This window comes from Canis lupus, chromosome 27, assembly GCF_048164855.1.
Source record: "Canis lupus baileyi chromosome 27, mCanLup2.hap1, whole genome shotgun sequence".
NCBI lineage: Eukaryota > Metazoa > Chordata > Mammalia > Carnivora > Canidae > Canis > Canis lupus.
This window is the reverse complement of record NC_132864.1, coordinates 11,679,603-11,699,284: the sequence shown is the minus strand read 5'-3', so window position 1 is coordinate 11,699,284 and position 19,682 is coordinate 11,679,603. Positions and strand designations below refer to the sequence as shown.

Sequence of the window (19,682 nt, the reverse complement as noted above, 5' to 3'; positions counted from 1 at the left end):
GGCACTGAAGGACATACTGAGGCTGAAAGCACGGGAGGCTCTGGAGGCGGGAGGAAATGCTGGTGTCCACCCTCTTCCCTGGTTTTGCTCCAGGATCCACCATCCTCCACGGCCCTGGAGAGCCCTGCCCAGGGCAAGCGTCCTGACTGGTCCAAGGTGACCATGCTCCCAGCCAGAGATTTGTGTGACACAAAGGGTTCAACTGCTGGCAAGTTTTGCAGAGGTTTTCTCACTCTCAGGAAGAACGTCTCCATCAGAGGTAGCTCTTGCACTAGTCGCCTGTGCTGTGTAACAAGATGCCCCTAAACCTTGCAGCTTTCACCTCAGTGAGGTATTATCCCTGTTTCTGGAGGGTGAGGGGCCAGAAATCTGGGAGTGACTTAGTGGATGACACTGGCTCAGGGTCTCCCTGGAAGTTGCAGGCAGACGTCGTCAGCTGCATCTGAAATCATCTACAGGCCTTCTGTTCAATCTCTCTCCCTCCGTGTGAAGGTGAAGGGTGTCAGAGGTCGGCTCACCCAGCCCCAGCCTGCAGGTGCCCAGCCCTGGGCTCTTTCCTGACACACAGACACATCAAACATTCCAGTTTACACATCACCTCCTCCAAGAAGCCTTCCAAGCTCATCTCAGAGTAGCCCCGCCCCACACAAGCCAGTGACCTATCCTACCACCCCTGCTTTACTCCTGAGACTCTGCTTTTTACTGTTTACCTTTTTTTTTTTTTTTTTTTTGGTCCTTCCTTATTTAACTTTTGTCCCTCTACCCCACAAGTATACACACTCCATGAAGGATCAGATTTTTGTGTCCTGTCCTGTCCTGTCCTCTGCTAGATTTCCCAGAGTTTAGCATAGTGCCTGGTATGTAGTAAGCACTCACTTAAATGTATGTATCTGTTGAATGAATAAATGTGTGGACATTTCACAGCCCTGGAAGTGATCTGGAACATCAGGGAATTCTGAAGAATCAAGAAAGAGGCTGATAATTCTGTTTCTGTCTCTGCTTCTCTTTCTCATGTGCGCGCGCACACACAAAGCGCTGTTCCTCCTGCAGGTCACCCTCATCATCTTGCTGGCAAAGCGCCCCTCCCCCCAGGCTTGGCCTTCTCTAATCTACTTCCCAAATTGGCTTTTCCACTCCACACCAGCTCCTGTGCCCCTTTGCTCACAGATCTGTGACACCAGCAGCATAACCAAAATTACCCAGAATTTGGAGTCAGACAGACCTGGTCCACATTTGGAACTTCCCAGGCACATGACCCTGAGGGGGCTACCGGCCTGCTCTGGGTCTCAGTTTCCTTGTCTGTGCAGTGGAATACAGTGAGGCCACTCTCCGTAAAGTGTGTGTCATCTCCATGAGCATGAGCATGTGGTTGTTCCAGGCGAGGAGGGGCGCTGGGAATAAACCTCCCCTCTCGGCAGCCCACGGAGGCTCGCGCCCTGCTCAAGTGGGCAGCCTGACCCAGCGGCTGCCACTCCTCTCCCAGCTGCTCCCCAGAGAGCAAGAACACTTCACTGGCCAGTATTTTCCCCGGCTCAGCACAAAGCTCAATCACTGCGGGGCAGCCAGGAAGGGCTGTTAGCTTGATTGAGTCCTTTTTTCATCTCCACGTCAGCTGTTAGGAGGCTCTCAGCTCACCCAGGAGCAGCCGCTCCTTTATCACCGGTGCAGGAGCAGGGCGGCTGGAATCCCTCAGTGATAGCAAGAATGTGGCACCACCGCATACCTCCCTGGACTCAAAGACCAGTAATAGCTCCTGATTCCCAGGATTGAGCCCGGAGCCTCTCCCTCCCCTTACCTGCCTCCCCAACCCCACATCCTCTCAGGCCTCTCCTTTCTGCTTGAGCAGAAGAAACCCGAGATGTACTGGGTTCGAGGGTTGGAAACTGCTTCTGCCTTCTGAGGGAGGTAGTGTAATTCATGTCAGCAGGAACGTGAATTCCTACATTGCCTCCTCCTGAAACAAACGCTCTAGCACAAGGCTTGCTTCTGAGCATTTTCCATAAATCACTCAATTAATCCTCACAGCAAACCTAAGAAAAAGACATCATATGTGTCCCCATTTTACAGACCAGGTTATGCCACACAGAGAGCGTTAGGTAACCTGCCAAAGGTCACACAGCTGCTGCATAGAGGGGCTGGGCTGGGATTTGAACTTAGAACTTCTGGTGCCTTTAGGCTCTTCACAAAGCGGAAGGGAAGAGTGGACATGGCAAAGCCCAAAGCCAGTTGTTCTCTGAGGCCAGGATGTGGGGAAAGAGTGGATACCCATTTGCTCCCTAAGACACAATGATGAGGGTTTGGAAAGGTGATGGGAGTCCAAGCTTGGTGAGTGGGCTGCATGGGAAAGTTTAGGAGATATAGTTTCTGGAGTAGGGGAAGAAGGGAACCAGAAGACAGGGGAGGCAGGGAGTCTGAGCAGCGTGGTTTATAAAACCCCTCCCTTGCTCCCAATCCTCAGCAAAGTCTGCTGAAGCCAGAAATGACCCAGCCTGGGGATGGGGAAGAGGAATCTTAGAAATGAGGCCTTGTGCGTCAGGACAATCAGCTACCAGAGATAGAATGCCAGCTCTCAGATTTCTTGTTTCGTGTAACTGAAAAATCCAGGGTCGATTTCAGACATGGCTGGATTCAGGGGCACAGATAATGCCATCAGTCCCTCCTTCTTTGCTCCAGGCTATTTCGTTCTCAGGCAGCTTCGATTACATCCCACTGGTGTAACAACTCAGTAGGGAAAGAGATCTTTTTCCCAAGTGGTTCCAGCAAAAGTTCCAGGGAAGGTTCTCATTGGCTCAGCCTGGGCCATGCAGCTAGGTCACATGACTATCCCCAACCCAATGGCTTGTGACGACACAGTTTCACTCACTCAAACCACATAAGCAAAGAACAAGGAAGGAGTGACTCCCCAGTGGGACACAGCAGGGGAGAATTTCCTTCCAGGAGGAAAGAGTCTGGGCAAGAAGGCCACCGACATGCCCTGTGGGAGCCACAAGGGGAGGAGAGTTGCATGAGAGTCCATCAGTGAGATTAGGTGGTCGCCAACAAAGTCTCAGCTGATCAAGACGGAAGCCTCTACTGCTTGCACTCACCTACAATTGCACAGAAATCTTGCCCGGGGTACTGGGCTGCCTGCTGAATGGGGCATAAGAGAAATGCCCAAAAAGTAAAGAACAGAGAGGTTGAATAACAGCCTGCCTCAGTTTCCCTTTCTGTAAAATGGGGTAAAAAACTTCACATGGTTGTGGAAGATTGAGGGGATTAACAAGTGTGAAGGGTAATAAAAAATAAATAGCAACAACAGCGAAGTAAGCTGTCTTTCAAGCAAAAACAACAATAAATCTAGTCCTCTTCCTCCATGAAGCCTTCCTGGGATCCACAGTACACTCAGAGCCCCTGGAGCCCCATGGACCTAGGTCTAAACCCTTGCTCTGCTCCTCTAGCTGTGTAACCCTGAGAAAGTGGATTCACCTCTCTGAACCAGTTTCCTCTTCCAGAAAATGTGGATAATTAAAGACTCTTTGGAGGTTTCTGATAGATTCTGAGCCATTGGCTGCATTAAGAAGCTGTGGTCTCTCTGGGGTTGGGGTTGCCTCTCTGGCATCTCTGTGTCCTAGTGAAGCCCCATTCATAATGTGGATAGGCTCAGCTTGGGTTCTCACAGTTCAGAGTTGGACCTCTACCCCTAAGAGGCTGTGTGACATCAGCAAATCACTTTGTTTCTCTGAGCCTGTTTCCTTGTGGTGATCCCTTTAACACAGAGAAGTTATGAGACTGGCAGTAGCCTCTACACAATGCCTGGAATAAGCAGATATTAAATTAATGCACATTCTCTGTTCCCCTGACTGCCAATCCAAATGCCACCTCCTCTGTGTGGTCTTCCCGGATTGCCCAGCTCCAATGACCTCTTGGACTCACTTCTTGCCTGCACAGTGAGCAACTTGGAGTTTAGGTCAGGCCACTAGTGCCTTTGGAGTCCCTAGTGCCTGGCACATGGCCTTGTAAACATTGGCCATTCTAGAGATTTTGTGGTTAACGATGATGGCAATGCTGATGATGATGGAGAAAATGCCATTTGAGCTCCTTGGTTCCTCTTCCAATATAATTTCAGCTTAACTTGACTCCAGAAGTTTTTCAAATCCTCTTGTCAGGATATGGATATAAACAGATACCTAAAACCCAGAATCTGCTGTGTACTCAGCTCTGTGTCAGGCAAGCCTTTTTTTTTTTTTTTTCTCCCAATCTATAGTGGCATCTTGCCTTTCACAATGAAGTTCTCATTCAAGCAGAGTTTTATGATCTGCAAGACAATTTGGAGTGGCACATACAGATGAGCACTTTTTATTGTCACAGTTATATGCTTATTTTAACTAGGAATTGCATTTGGCTACATATACCAAAAACCTCAAATAACAGTGGCTTCCCCAAATAAGCTCTCTCTTTGTTAAGAGACAGTTCCACTGTGCCATCAAAATTCAGACTTTTATCTAAAATCTTTCATTCTAAAAAAAAAAAAATCTTTCATTCTAGTGGTTATCTTTGGTCACAAGGTGGCTGCTCTACCTCCAGCATTTCATCTTAAGTCCGGGCAGAAAAAAGGGAAAGAGCAAAAGGCAAAAGCTCTGTACCAGCTTCTGCTCCCGGTCCCTACTCTCCACTTTTTAAAAAAAAAGATTTGTGCATTCATTTTAGAAAGAGAGAGTGTGAGCAGGGAGAGGGGCAGAGAGAGAGGGAGAGAAGCTGACTCACTGCCAAGTGGGGAGCCCAACATGGGGCTTGATCTCAGAACCCTGATACCATGACCTGAGCTGAAACCAAGAGCCAGATGCCCAACCAAATGAGCCACCCAGGTGCTCCTCTCTACTTTTTAAGGAGCTTTCTCAGAAAGGCCACCAAAGACACCCACTTATATTTCATTGGCCAGAACTGTGTCAATTCCCTATTTGCAGAGGGAAAGGTGGAGTTCAAACTGGGCATACTGCTATCCTATACAAAATTGTGGTTTTATTAGAGAAAGAAAGAAAGAAGAAGAGAAAGAAGAGGAAAGAAAGAAAAGAAAAAAGAAAAGAAAATGAAAGAAAGGAAAGGGAAAGAAAAGAAAGAAATGAAAGAAAGAAGAAAAGAAAAGAAAAGAAAGGAAAAGAAAAGAAAAGAAAAGAAAAGAAAAGAAAAGAAAAGAAAAGAAAAGAAAAGAAAAGAAAAGAAAAGAAAAGAAAGGAAAATGGATACTGGGAAGGCAACCACTAATGTGGATCACACACCAAACCTATGATTTGCAGGAATTATCCAAGCAGTGGTTCTTGGCTTGATTGTGAGTCAACAATCCTCTGGAGGATTCGTGAAAACACAGGTAGCTAAGCCCACCTGTGGAGTGTCTGACTCAGCTGGTCTGGGAGGGGCCCAAGAATTTGCATTTCCCAGGGGATTCGGAGGCTGCTAGTCTGACACCACCTTTTGAGAACTGCTGACTTGCAGCAAAGCAAAGTCGGTACTTGAGTGAAAACACGTGAATTTATTTTAAAAGGATAATCATTGGAACATAATGGCTTAGATATGGTGTCAGTTAGGATCCCAATAAAAAACAAGGCACCCTCAGAGGGAAATTGAGAAAAGCTAACAAAATGACTATTTGTAAAAGTGTGGGCAGGGCCTGGTAAACCTCTCCCCTGCCTGCCCCCAACCCCAACAGCACACTGAGGAAGGGCTAATGCACCTGCAGGGGGTAAGGGTGAGGGCATTACTGGAATCTAAAGTCCGGCTCTAGGACAGGAGCCTCCCAATAGGAGGGACATGGTCAACCGGTCAACTGGAGGCAGGCAGAGAGACAGCTGGGGCATAAGTACCCCATCCTTGTTCTCTACCCGCCTCCAGCCTCCAGCTGGTGCCTCCCATTGGCTGGCTCTCCCTAGATGCCAGAGGGCTGAGGACCCCAGGGGATATAATAGATCAGAATGGAAAACGGGTGGAGAGCAGACCTGCAGATGCAAATAGAAGATGTCCAGCACAGACAGAGAAAATACCATGGCATCATGACATCCAGGAGCAATAGTGTTTGGTCAACTTCCACGTAAAGTCAACAACCCACCCAGCTCATTCATTTGTTCAATCATTCATTGAGCACCTGCTGTGTACCAGGCACTATGCCAGGAGCCAGGGATTTAGAGCTGAATTAATCATGACTCCTGCCCAGAGAGGATGCTGTGTGATGGGGTGCAAGGCACTGTGGTGGCAGGGGTGGGGTCCTCTTCCCTCTCACTACCCCCCCAACCTCACAGGCCACCCAGCCAGACTCGCCGTGCCTTCTACTGATCTCATCTGCTTGTCACCCGCAAGAATTCCGGGTGTGATTTAAGCTTTCATTAAAGTTTAACTACAGGGGAAAGACTGCAAAAAAAATCACCTGCTCCATCACAAATCACAATGTTATTATGTGCTGAAATAGGGACTGCGGGAATATGCCAAGGGGATTTGGCTGGGATTAGGGACAAAATGAATTTAAACCGCTGGGTGCCCGCACGCCCTGTGATAACGCCCCGTAAACCTTTGTGCATATAGATTTATATCTGGCGAACTGTTGATTATGATTTTTTTTCCAGGCTGCAAACAAAACCCCAGCCCTCACCAGCCCCCTTGCTGCCACATCAGCCTTACACAAAATGTCTGTCTCCTCGCTCAATAGCCAACAACAAAAATGATGGAGAATCTGATGCAGACGCGGATAATTGCTCTGGCTTCCTCCCGTGAATTTAAATAGCTTTCTTGAATTATTGCCATTGACACGATCAATAAAATTGAGCTATTGCTGTATCAGGCCTTTCGGCAAATACACAGGAAGCTATGCTCCCGGGGCTGACAGTTCAGCCACCCCGCTCCCCCCCGCCCCTGCAGGCAGGGCAGGGGCCTGGGGACAGTTGATGGAGTGAGCAAGGGGATGTGCAGGACCCACCAGCAGCTGAAACAGGGAAAGCAGGTGGACTTCAACATTCTGCCTCCTAGCTGCCCTCCCTCTTTCTCTATTCCTTTCCCAGAAACACCAGTTCAGCTCACCTGTCTGGCACCCTGTTCCCCGTGCTTTGGACAGTGACACCTGGCCAATGAGATAACTCAGCCCCCACTCTGGTAATAGCTTGGCACCCTCTCCCCACCTCCCAGGAGACATACTTACATTTTAACTAGGGCCCCCTGGACACCACATCTCCAACAAAAGAAGAAACCCCAATGGTGGCCTTTAGAACACCTCAAGACCAAAGACTAACTCTAGTGGTGAGATTTTATTTTACTTCTTATAAAGATTTTATTTATTTAATCATAAGAGACACAGAGGCAAAGACACAGGCAGAGGGAGAAGCAGGCTTCCGCGAGGAGCCCGAAGCAGGACTCAATCCCAGGACCCTGGGATCACACCCTGAGCCAAAGGCAGATGCTCAACCACTGAGCCACCCAGGTGCTCCTAGTGGTGAGATTTTTAGATAAAGGAAAAATATGAAGACAGAAAAAAAATCCTGGGTAAAAGTCACATAAAATTAAGTGTGGTAAAGTGCACAATTCCGTGAGGTTAGCACATTCAAGGTTGTGCAGCCACCACCTCTATCTTGTTCCAGGACATCGCTTCACCCCAGAGGAGATGTCATAGCCCCTAGCAGGCCCTCCTAGCACCCGCCACTCTGTGCTGTCTCCACAAATTTGCCCAGAGAAACTTTTCATCCCTTGTGCCCCCAACATGGGCTGGTCAGGGCCAACTGCTTAGTAAGAGGCTCTAGAAACAAGTGGCCCAAAGAAATGAGCTTGTGAACCAGAGGATTCTCACTTGGGCTGCTCTTGGGTTCAGTGCTTGGAGGGCCAGACATTCAAGAGGTTTCCACAGAGCCAGACAGCTCCAGGGTCAGGCTGCCCTGAGTTCCAATCACAGCATCACTGTTGCTCCAACTGCGTGACCTCGGACACCTGCCACTGAACCGCTCTGAGCCCCTACTCTCTCATCGGCACCGTGGGAATGTTAGCTGTGCCTGTGGCCGCAGGTTGCTCCGAGGATGGGGGGGAGCACAGAAAGTACAACCCAGTATAGGCCCAGGCGGAGTCTATGGGGCTGAATAGTATCCACCCCCCCCCCCAACCATGCCCATCCAGACCTGTGAGCGTGATCTTATTTGCAAACAGGGTCTCTGTGGATGGTATTAAATCAAGTCGAGATCCTGCTGAATTAGGAGTGGCTCTGAAATCAATGACTGGCAAATCTGCAAGAAGACCGTGTGATGACGGCACAGGGACCCAGAGAGAGGACAGCCAGTGATGCAGCCGAGGATGCTGTGGATTGCTGGCAGAAGCCAAAGACGAGCAAGGGAATCCTGCCCTGGAGCCTTCGGTGGGGGGGAGGGGGGGTGATCCTGCTGCCACGTGGGCTTCAGAGGGCGGGGCGGGTTTGACACGTGGAGGATCCTCGCAGCAGCAGCCGTAGCTCTCCGTCGTCGTGTCATCACTCGGGGATGCTGGCATCGCCCCGGAGGGCAGGCTGGCTCAGGGGATCCAAGCAGGGCTGAGGGGCTGAGGGGACAATGGGGCAGCCACCAAGAGAGCCAGAGTGCACCTCCAGCTCCCCAGGCCTCAGAAGGGGGTAAGGTTAAGGGTTAAGGATGGGTGTTGTTGGGGGAGAGCTGGGGGCGAAGTTAGGGCCAGTCCTAAGGTACATTGAGGGGTGGGGCTCGGGGGCGAATTCTTGAGTAGAGGAAGCCTTTGGGGGGTCTCCAAAAGTCAGCAGCCAGTTGCAGAACAGGTGAGCAGCCCTTTGAGAGGCACACTCCCTGAGATCAGGCCTTACCTTCTCAGCTGGGGTCCACAGCAGGGGGTGTGCAGGTGGGACCAGCCGCGGGTGACCCAGGTTCCCCGGAGGGATGTGCTGCCTCTGAATTGAGAACATCCGGAGACCCTGTGGAGCAAGGATTTGACCTCACAGCTCCCTTCCTGCCCAGCCACCCACAAAGCAGGCTCTCCCTCCCGAAAAGGCTCCTTTCCAGAACAAAAGCCACCCATTTTCTTTCCTCCTACCGGGTTTCCCTCCTCCCCGCGTTTGGGCTCTGGGAAGGCCCGTTCTCACAGAAATGAGCATTTTCCCAAGAGAGCCTGGAGCAGAATAAAGAGGCAAAGCAAAGGGGAGAAGCAGGTCGTCGTTTGCACAGTCGTTTTGCTCATTTCCACCTGATAAAACCCACAGGGGAGGAATCCCAGGAAGGCAGCACCAAGCAGCCTGCACCCCGGGGAGGCTGGTTTGGATTTTCCATCCAGTGGGTTGATGAAGACAGGAGGAGAGTTGTGAACCCTGACAAATCGGAAGATGCTGTCCTGTCAAGGGGCTTCCAGATGATGGCGGATCATCCTCCTGCCTTGCTCAGCCCTTATTTTACGCAGTCGCCAGGGTTCCAGGTAACGAGGCGGTGGGGTCCTGGGCGTCCTGGGCCGAGCTGGCGGCGCCCAAGCCCTCCCCTGCGTCCCCTGGGCGCCTCAGGCGGTATAAGCGTCATTGCAGACCTGGTCTCAGACCAGGGGAGACACCAGCCCAGCTACACTCGAGGCCTGCAAGCTCTCAGAAGAACGCTGGGTTGAATTTCTGAAGCCAAACCAAACACTGGCTCAAAAACGTTTTCTTATTATCTCATTCTCTGACTATGGCACAATCACCCCCATTGAAAAGCCATGAGCCCGCCCAAGTTTTAAATTAAACCTCTCAAGTTTTCCCTCTGAGAGCAGATAAAATCCTTCCAGCTTATGTTTGGAGGAAAGAATGTGGTGTGTGTGTGTGTGTGTGTGTGTGTGTGTGTGTGTGTATTTCCCCTAAAACTCATTTTCTTTTGTTGGATTCCTTGAAGCTCTGTTTAAATATTTCACTTAAGGAAAGAATTACGTCTGATGAATGTCGAAATTCCCTTCCAGGAGCAACTCCTCCATGCTGCTTGCATTCCAGAATGAAGCTCTTTCTGAAGAAGGGGTGAGGCCCCCTTTCAAAGAGGTGAGCCACCCAGAGTGTCCTGGGGGGGGGGGGGACTTTGCTGAGCTGTGACAAGAGACATTTATTCTCCACCCATCTGTTTAGTCACTGGGTATCACCCAGAGGCTCTGAAAATCTGCTGTGTTAGAAAGAAAGAAAGGAAAGAAAGAAAGAAAAAGAAAGAAAGAAGAAAGAAAGAAAAAAGAAGAAAGAAAGAAGAAAGAGAAAAGAAAGAAAGAAAGAAAGAAAGAAAGAAAGAAAGAAAGAAAGAAAGAAAGAAAGAAAGAAAGAACTCCAGTTGCCTGCTGAAAAGGAAATGCAGAAGGGGCCTGCAGAAGAGGCCCACGTTCTGCGTTCTGCGTCTGGCCCTGCCTCGAGAGGCTGAGCAAAGCAGGCCATTCCTTCCCCTCTCAGATGCCTCCCCTCAAAAGGAAGGATAATAAGAAGAGCTCCTTTTGAGAATTCCCATCAGCCAATGTAGGGAAAGATGCTACCGCACTGTTTTTCGTTCAGCAAACATTTGCTGAGCCCCCACTGTGTGCCAGAGAATGTTCTAGGTTGTGGGAGACGACAGCAGGGGCACAAGATAGGCAATAGCCCTGCCCTCATGGAGCTGATGTTCTAGAAGGTGGGAGAACTCATCTCTTTTAGTCTCTCGGAGTCATTTCTGAGTTCATTGTGGAAGCTACACAGGGCTTTGTATGGGGCTTGGGACAGAGCAGGTGGTCAATACTTTTTTTTTCTTTTTTTAACCAATGAATGGTAAATAGCCAAACACCAGGAGGAAGGGACCAGTGGTAGTGTACATGTAAGGCAGAGTGGGTGGTGATTCTGGGTCTGGAGGCTGGGGCCCTAAGCCTCTTAAGTCCTGGAGACATCAGGGGCCCTGCAAAAGATTCTCAGCCCAGCCAAGATGGCCCTGACCAAGGCTGGTCACCCCTACACCTCCTTTGTGTACCCCTCTGAGCATCTGACTTTCTGATCTCCACCTCTACATGGAGTGAGCAGGAATTCTGACCAGAATATAGGTGGCATTGTAAATTAAAAGCTTTCTCCATCCCTGTTGATGCAGGCTTGGGATGCTGTGGAGGGACTGCAAGTCTGGGAACCAGATAATCAGTGCTTCAAATCCTGTCTCTGCCACTCACTTGTGTGATCCTGGGAAGGGTATGAACCTCTCCTAAACTTTACTTTTCTTGTCTTTAAAATGTGGACTATGTGTCCCACCAGGTTGTTTCGAGGATTAACTGGACATAAAGGCACAGAGGCCGGGATGCAAGGAGTGGACAAGAGGTTGAAACACACAATTTACAGAGATCAGACAAGCAATGTAAACAGGTGAAGCAGCTTGGGTGTGGGCAATAGGGGCTGGTGGAGAGTGTGGCAAACAAGAGAGCACCTGCCCTGTTTAAAGGCCAATTCCTGCCAACTGTCCTCATGTAGGGATGTAGGGCCCAAGGTTACCAAATCTTCTGATTTTCTAAACAGAGGCCCCAAATCCCGATTTTCATATGAAATCTCCTAACTTTAAAATAATGCCAATGAAGGGTGCCTGGGTGGCTCAGTCAGTTGAACAGCAACTCTTGTCTTCGACTCTGGCCATGATCTCAGGGTCATGGGATCAAGCCCTACATCTGGCTCTACACTCAGCGAGGAATCTGCTTAAGGATTTCTTTGCCTCTGCCTCTCCCCTCAGCTTGTATTCTCACGCACTCTCTCTCTCTCAAATAAATCTTTTTTTTTTTTTTTTTAAATGGTCCCAATTAACTTGTTAAAAGTCATAAAGCTGTGCAAGGGCAACTAAACACATTGTGGCCACAGGGCAACTCCAGGTTACAAATGCGGGGTTCCTCTTCCCCTTGACTTTGCAGCCAGGCAGGGGTCGAGGGGAGCTGGGTACAAGGAAATAATCTCACCATTCTGAATTAGCACTGTGGTTGACCCTATGAAGGGGAAGCACCCAGGGCCTGGAGAGCATATTCCAAGGAGAAGGGGAAGCTTCTCAGAGAAGGAAGAGACTCGAGTCTGGGCTCCTGGCATGAAGGGGAGCAGGCAAGAGACAAGGAAAGGGCATGCCCGCAGAGGGGAGCCCACAGCCAAAGGCTGGGGAGTGGGTCTTGGCTCTATCCCCCAGGGGATTAGAAAGGCACCCAGCCTAGCACAGAGACTCTGCCCACACAGCTCACCGCTCACCGGGGGGAGGAACGGGGTGCAGCCCTTCCAGAGAACTCTGCCAGGTTCAGGAATCACCCACCAGAATCCCAGTGAGTGGAGCCCCCTCCCCACAGACTAGCTGCACATCAAGGTGGGGGAACCTCCTATGGGGCCTCTCTGCCTGACCTCATCCAGTGACTCTTAGCTCCCAGCCCCTGCCCAGCCCACTCTTTCCTGAAGTAGAGAACCTGGAAGCACACTTCAGATTCCTCTGCAGATTATGTGCTATTTGGGGCGAGGCCTGGCACATTCCAGAACAAATAGAGTTAGCAGGTGGGTGGGGCAACCCCAGCAGTGGGGTGGGGGGGAGGGGGCAGTGTGGGCAGGACCCACCTGCATGGTTTCACTCCTCTCTGTGTGGCTGGGTCCCCTTGGACCTTCTCCCTTTCCCTCCTCTCTTGCCTCCACCTGTGCCAGGTTGCCATGGGGTTGTCGAGAGGTGGGATTTGTCAGCAGGAAATTCTTCAGGGTCAAGCTCAAGGTCAAATCATGTTGTATGTGAGCCCCAACTCCGGTGGCACTGGGGCTACAGTGAACAAGACATGAGGCCCCACCACAACCAGAGGTGGGGCAGTAGGGAGGCATTCCTAAATCCCTCACAACCGTTCCATAGGCTCCCAGGAGCTCTTCTTCTGTCAGAGCCTCCACTGAAAACATTAACACCCAGGACTGTGCATACAGCCAGCACTCAATAAATGCACACCCAAAGAAGGATTATCTGCCAAGGGACAGAATGAGTCTGCCTTCTGAGATCACAGTCCACAGCATGTGGAACCTGCATGCTCTTAGCCAATCCTTCTCCAAAGACTGCTGGGAAGGAAAAATATTAATATGTCCAACCCTAATCAAATCTGGATAATTTCACTAGAAACCTTTCCATAATTTCATCAGCGTTAAAGGATTACAATAGCAACAAATTAAACCAACAGGCATGAATTTAGTTGCTCAAGAGGAAAATGTAGCTTGATTTAGAAACGGATGTTACAGTTTATTAACCAATCTAAATTAATTTGATTTTGAGCCACTGTTAAATATACATTAGGATGTATCACCCAATAGCATAGCTGGTGGGGGAAGAGAAGGGAGAGGAAGAAAAGCGAGCAAGGCTGATATGAATTTAGTGTGTTAATTCTGCAGGGCTGGATATTCAAAATTGGAGAAGGGAAGACCAGTCAGGACTCTTAGTAACAAGAATTACAAAGTCAGTTTGAGTTGGCCTAAGCCAAAAGGGGGATTTCTGATTTCAGTATCTGAAAATTTTAGGGCCTGTCTAGCTAGCTTCAGGTACAGCTGGATCCAGGTCTCAAGGTCAATAGCCATTCGCCTTTCTTCTCTGCCGACTTCATTCTCAAGCAAGGTCTTCATACCTGGAGGCAGGAGGAACACAAGCAGCTCCAGATTTTCATTTTATTGACTTACCCACCTTGCAGAAAAAAAGCCCACCCCAAATCCCAGGTGAAGTTCTCTTTGGCCTGGCCAAGGTCATGAGCCACTCTGATGAGCCAAGCTTATCCTTGAGTTGGAGAGGAGAGAGGACAGTCACCTCATGTAGAATAAGGACTAAGACAGGAAAGGTCCTCCCCCCAAAGAACAGAGGAGCTGTTGCCAGTTCTGAAGATAGAGGAGGGGCAACAGCCCAAGGGATGCAGGCCTCCTCTAGAAGCTAGAAGATTCGAGGAACGAAGGCCTCCAGAAGGACCCAGCCCTGCTAGATACCATGATTTTTATCCCATGAGACTCATTTTAGACTTCTGACCTCCAGAAGTATACAAGAATATGTATTGTGTGAAGCTACTAGGTTCTGGCAATCTGTCACAGCAGCCACAAGAAATGAATACATCTCCCTAAAACCATGTACTCCCCCTGGGCATGAGGTGTCACCCTGCAGGGTAAAGGAGCTTTCAAGGACAACAGATGCTCTTACGTTGCAGCACTTTCAGATTTACTGTGATATTGATGCAAAATTTGCTCACGTGGCTACCCTGAAGCATAACACATCAAATAAATCCCAGGCCTGCATGCCTTCACAGACCAGGGCACCGGGTAGCAAGTACAGCATGCAGCATGCGTGGTGGCCTTGACCATGAGCCCCATGGCTCTTGTACTGTGGGCAAGTGGTCAACTGACAGCCCTGGTGCTATGCTCTGGATCCACACTGCATCGCCAGGGGCTCCCGCCAACGACTAAGCACAGAAGGGAAGTGACACACAGGCCCTTCTGCTAGGATGTGGGATGCCCCTGGTGGTGCGCCTTGGCTCCAGGACTCAAGATCAGCCTGTATAAAACTTCCCTGGGACTTTGCGAAGCCCCTCCTACCTGACCTTCCTTCCACCCTTTTCCTCCACGGAGGTCAGGCCAGCATCTCAGCCTGAAGGCTCTCCAGCCTCCTCCTCCTCCCCTTCCCCCCTCAGAGCTATTTCCCCCAATCAACCTCTCACACATCTAATCCCCCTTTGAATCTTCTTGGAGGACCCAAACTGCCCTGGCATCACTGTGAGAATTAGAAAGAGTAGCTCCTCTGGGTGGATGCATTACCACAGGTGGTGGATGCTTCTTCCAGGATAAGCGACCAAGCAAGCAAGCCAGCATGAGCCTGAAATCACCTATGATGACCTCTTCATGGGTGCCCTTGTGCAGTGCATGACAGGCTACTACACACCCCTTGGAGAGAACAGTAATGTATGCAGTCCAAGAAGATCCCACCTCGGGACGCCAGGGTGACTCAGCAGTTTAGCATCTGCTTTCAGCCCAGGGCATGATCCTGGGGTCCTGGGATCGAGTCTCACATCGGGCTCCCTGCATGGAGCCTGCTTCTCCCTCTGCCTGTGTCTCTGCCTCTCTCTCTCTCTCTCTCTCTCTCTCATGAATAAATAAATAAAATATTTTTAAAAAATCCCACCTCAGTACTCAGGGGACCAGGAGAAGCCAGGTGTCCACCATGCTGGGTCCTGCACTCCTCCCCCATCCACCCTCTGGGCTGTCTGTGTTCACCATGGGCATTGCAATATCTGAATGCAGGCATTTTCAGCAAGGACCTCTTTGTTTGGCCTATACTGGGTTTTCTAGAACTTTGAATTACTATATGGTATGCCTTACAAACGTGGATTTAGTTTCTCTTGAAAACTCAGCTGGGACAGGGACTCACACTGGGTCCGAGACCCTCACGTGGGTACAGTGGAGGCACCTCACAGTGACCAGGCTCTCTGGCCGGGCCCTGAGCTTTCCAGCCACTACCATCCCCATTCCACTCCCCTCACCTGCCAGGGTCCTGGGGCTCTGGGCGTGCTGGCTCTGGCAGTCCTGCCCACTTGCTGTGTGACCTTGGTCCCTCTCTGAGTCCTGTTCTCCCATTCTTGAAGCTGGGGGGTGGTGGGGGAGAGGGACAGGATCCCCTCATCTTTGAGGGCCCTCCAGGCTCCATGCTCTGACAGGCTCAGGAAGATGGAGAGGGAGATAAAGAGAAAATAGTTCTGCTTAATTGCCTCATTAAGCCCTCCTTGTTGGAAAGCCAGAATGGGAGCAGCTTCCTCTGTTTTACTGGGAGCTTGTGCCCTCCCCACTGAATTATGCAGCTGAATGGGGGTGGGGGGTGGGGACAAGGAGAGGGGGCTGTGGATGGAGCAAGATCCTCGCAAGGGGCAGGCTTCTGGCCAGCCTCCGGCACAGAGCGTGCACAGCCCTGACAGGCTTTTATTTGGCAGCTTGTACCAGAACCCCCCACCCCCCCACCCCCGCCACAAGCAGCAGCTTAAACAAGAGGGGGATTTCTATTTCTCCTGTGGAATAACAATGGCAGCTCTGGCACTTGCCACAGGCAGGTGCACAGAACTCTTGCAAGCGCAGAGCACTGATGGGCTCACATCAACCCCAGGGCCTGGGGTGGACGGAGTCTCCAAAATTCATGTCTGCCTCGAACCTATGGATGTGCCCTTCTAAGAATGGGACTCTCCGTGTGCCCCGTGTAAGTAAGCGCAATCCTACAGTATCTGTCCTTTTGTGACTGGCTTCTTTCATCAGCACCATGTCTTCCGGGTTCATGCATGTGACAGCAGGTGTCAGACTCGCCTTCCTTTTCAAGGCTGAGTACTACCCCACTGCACCCACAGACCACATTTTGCTCATGTACTTTATTCATTGACAGATGCTTGGGTGCTTCCCCTTGTGACTGTCGTGAGTAACGCTGCTATGAACATGGCATACACAAACATCAGGTGTGGGGTTTTTTTAAAGATTTTATTTATTTGACAGATTGAGAGAGAGCATGAGCACATGCAAGGGGAGAGGCAAAGGGAGAAGCAGGCTCCCCCCTGAGCAGGGAGCCCAATGCGGGGCTCAATCCCAGGACCCTGAGATCACAACCTGAGCCAAAAGCAGACACTTAACCGACTGAGCCACCACCCAGGTGCTCCAGATAGGTGTGTTTTTAACAGAATTAGACGGATACCTGGGTGGCTCAGTCAGCTGAGTGGCCGACTCTTGGTTTCGGCTCAGGTCACGATCTCAGAGTTGTGGGATGGAGCCTCCGCATTGGGAACACTTAGGCTGTTTGTCCCTCTCTCTCTGCGCCAGCTCCCACACTCTGTCTCCTTCTGAAATAAACAAAATCTTATAAATAAATAAATAAATAAATAAATAAATAAATAAATAAATAAATAAAATCACAATGATCAGGTCATTACCAGCCTGGGTGCTGGATACCCTCTCTGCCCCTGCAGCCACACTCCACTGGGCTGGGTGCACCAGGAGGCTGACCCAGTCTCTCCCACTTCGGTTTCTGGCCAGGTTTCCCAGGGGGAGGCAGCAGCAAGACACTGGAGGGCAGGAGAAGAGAGAGAGGCCGGGGTGTCCGTTCCTCTAGGTCTCTCTCGTCTCATCAGTTCTGGCAACAGCTCTGTCTTCCAGGACCACAGCTTTTCCGGCAGGCTCCTGGTCTGTGGTTCCGGTGCTCACTGCAGGATTATAATGCCGTTTCTTCCGTCCACCCCCTCAGACCCAGGAGAGAAAACCATACCTGCGATTGCCAGCCCCTTTACCCTGCACCCTGCCCACCTCCATGAAGGGAGCCTTCACTGGACCACCCGAGGGAAACACCGGCTCCTGCTGGACCTGGAATGACCCACCCTCTCTAGTTGAGAGATGTGGAAACTGACTCACAGAAAGACTAAGTCAATTGCCCAAAGTTGCGCCACTAGTGAATCGACTCAACCCCAGACTGTCTGGTTCTAGATTCCAAGCTCTAAACCAGAGGCCAGCGAACTACAGCCCTCAGGCCCAGTGCTTGCGATTTATCAATCCAGTTTTATTGACACGCGGCCAGCCAGGCTCATTCACTACATACTGTCTGCGGCTGATTTCTTGCTACGCTGGTAAAGTTGAGAAGTCGTAACCAAAAGACAATGTGGCCCAGAAACCCAAAAATATCGTGTGGCCCTTTACAGGACGAGTTTGTCAGCTTCTGCTCTTACTAAGTTCTGCTGGGGCTTGGAGCCCTTAACACCTCGTTCAGAGGTCGGGAATCATTATTATTCTTTCCACTTGGACAGACTAAAAAGCTACAGTGTAACAGGGGCTCGTAAAATGAAATGCCTACCTGGACCCAGCAGGTAACATCAAACGTTAATCAAGCCGAGCATACAGAAGGCAGCAGCTCCTGGCAGATGGATCATTCGACAAAGATTACTAAGCACTTGGCTCTGCGTCAGGTGCTGGTCTGGGCCCCACAGAACAAAGGACTGAAGAAAAGAGACCCCTTCCTGCCCTCCTGGAGCTGACAGTCGAGTGAGGAACCGTGGGTGACTGGCCACAGTGACGGGGAGCAACGGGGCATGGTGGGGACACTGGAGCATTGGGGGGCTCCGGCTCCTGGCCACAGACAGTTCTTACGGGGTGAGGTGCTTGCTGGAAGGGGGAGGGACGGGGGTGGGGCTGGTGGAGAAGCAAAGGCGCTCCCAGAAATTGCCAGCCAGCTTCTGCTCACCTCTCATTAGCTAGGTGAGCTCACCTCTCCCCTAGCTACCCTTGCTTCCGGGAAGTCTGGAAGGGTGAATTTTTGGCTTCCAGCTCCTGGTGGGGGAAAGCAAGAGGGGGAGAGAGAGAGAGAGAGAGAGAGAGAGAAATGGAATGGGTTGTGCAAACAGATAACAGGGGGCCAGTTTGGGGGAATTCTGTTGGGAATAATCTCTCCACCCCCCAGCGCATCCTCCTGGGCACCCCCTGGGCCACCCCACTTTGGAAACCTGTGCTCTAGGGGCTCTCAAAGCTTGAGGCTTTGAGAAACAAAATCCAGAAGGTGACTTGAAGGCTCTGTCTGCTATACCCCTTCCCCAAGGCAAAAGGCGTAGAAACATCTTGCTCAAATGAGGGTCTGATGGAGTAAAGGGAGAAGAAACAGGACTATCCCTGTTATGCCACCAAACCAAGACACCAGCCACCAGCTGGAACAGAAGGCAGGCCACGTTAACCAGGGTTGCAACGAGGGTGAAGAGCTCGTGACAATGCTAAAGGAAGAAATCAGATAAAAAGCATATGCACCGTAGTGATTATTAACCGGGCTAAAAAGATGTGGCAATTATATGTAGATATAAGCCTAGAAGGAAGCATCCTCACACAGTTATAGTACTGATGGTCTTTGGATGGTGGAACTTGAAGTAAATTCTTTACTTTTCCACGTTTCAATTTCTCTTTTCTGTTTACTAAAATGAGTACCTGTTGTTTTTATGGAGGGGTAAAAAAAATGCTTTCATTTCTATTGAAAGATTCCTGAATTTGCTCCACATGTTCTGGGTGACTAAGCAAAATCCTGAAGTTAGAGCCAACCAAAGAATGTAGCAAAGAACCGTGGGGCAGGCCTAGCAGCGTTGCTGGGATGGAAGTCCACAGCGGTGGCCCTCAGGTCCCCACCTGAGCTCCAGGGGTGGAGGAGGCAGTGACAGGGCAAAGGCCCAGGACCCTCCTTGGGAGGCAGGCCTCCCACCCCCACATCCCTGTGGCAGAGCCCACTCTAGTTGTTCCCCAGTATCCAGTGGCCCCTCTTCCTTAGTAATAGAAACCCTGACTTTTAGCTGGGCACACAGCTGGCAGGAAGCGATGACATTTTCTAGGCTCCCTTGCCGGTGGGTGTGGCCAAATCACTCAGCATTGGCCCCTGAGATGTAAGCGGAGGAGGTATGTTTAATTTCTGGGGAGCATCCTTAAAGGGAAGAGGACTGGTCATCTTCTGGCCTTCCTCCTTTCTGCTGGCTGGAATTCAGATGAGATGGCTGGAGCGGCAGCAGCCCTTTTAGACCACAAGAGGGAAGCCACAACTCCTTCCTGATTTTGCTTACTTACCTCTGAGAAGTGAACTTCTATTTTTTTAAAAATCCCCATTACTGAGGTTCTCTATCAAAGATTTCCCTAATTAATAATGGCACTAAAGTGAGTAGTCACAGGTTTCCATGGGAGGTTGGAATAGCCTCCAGATGGTCTTGTTTTGGTTGAAAGGAAGTGATCTTTT

The 19,682-nt window shown here is 50.4% G+C and overlaps 3 long non-coding RNA genes across 5 annotated transcripts in view; 1 reads left to right on the top strand and 2 right to left on the bottom strand.

The window, feature by feature from the left end:
• Window positions 1-7,245: 7,245 nt before the first annotated feature.
• On the bottom strand, window positions 7,246-10,196 carry LOC140619189 (uncharacterized). The gene is made up of 2 exons (XR_012019114.1): window positions 8,810-10,196; window positions 7,246-8,535 (listed from the first exon to the last, which is right to left on the bottom strand). It is a non-coding gene; the product is annotated as an uncharacterized lncRNA (long non-coding RNA).
• Window positions 8,437-12,446, top strand: LOC140619190 (uncharacterized). Its single transcript, XR_012019115.1, has 3 exons — window positions 8,437-8,605; window positions 9,203-9,411; window positions 9,919-12,446. It is a non-coding gene; the product is annotated as an uncharacterized lncRNA (long non-coding RNA).
• A 708-nt stretch (window positions 12,447-13,154) lies between these two features.
• LOC140619192 (uncharacterized) overlaps window positions 13,155-19,682 on the bottom strand; it is a 42,710-nt gene continuing 36,182 nt past the window's right edge. For 2 of the 3 annotated variants that reach the window (XR_012019117.1, XR_012019118.1), the window contains exons 3-4: window positions 16,867-17,136; window positions 15,995-16,776 (exon numbers count right to left, since the gene is read on the bottom strand). This is a non-coding gene — a long non-coding RNA (uncharacterized lncRNA). Of the gene's footprint in view, window positions 13,555-15,994; window positions 16,777-16,866; window positions 17,137-19,682 lie in introns of those variants that run through there. The other variant, XR_012019116.1, reaches the window with a different exon arrangement.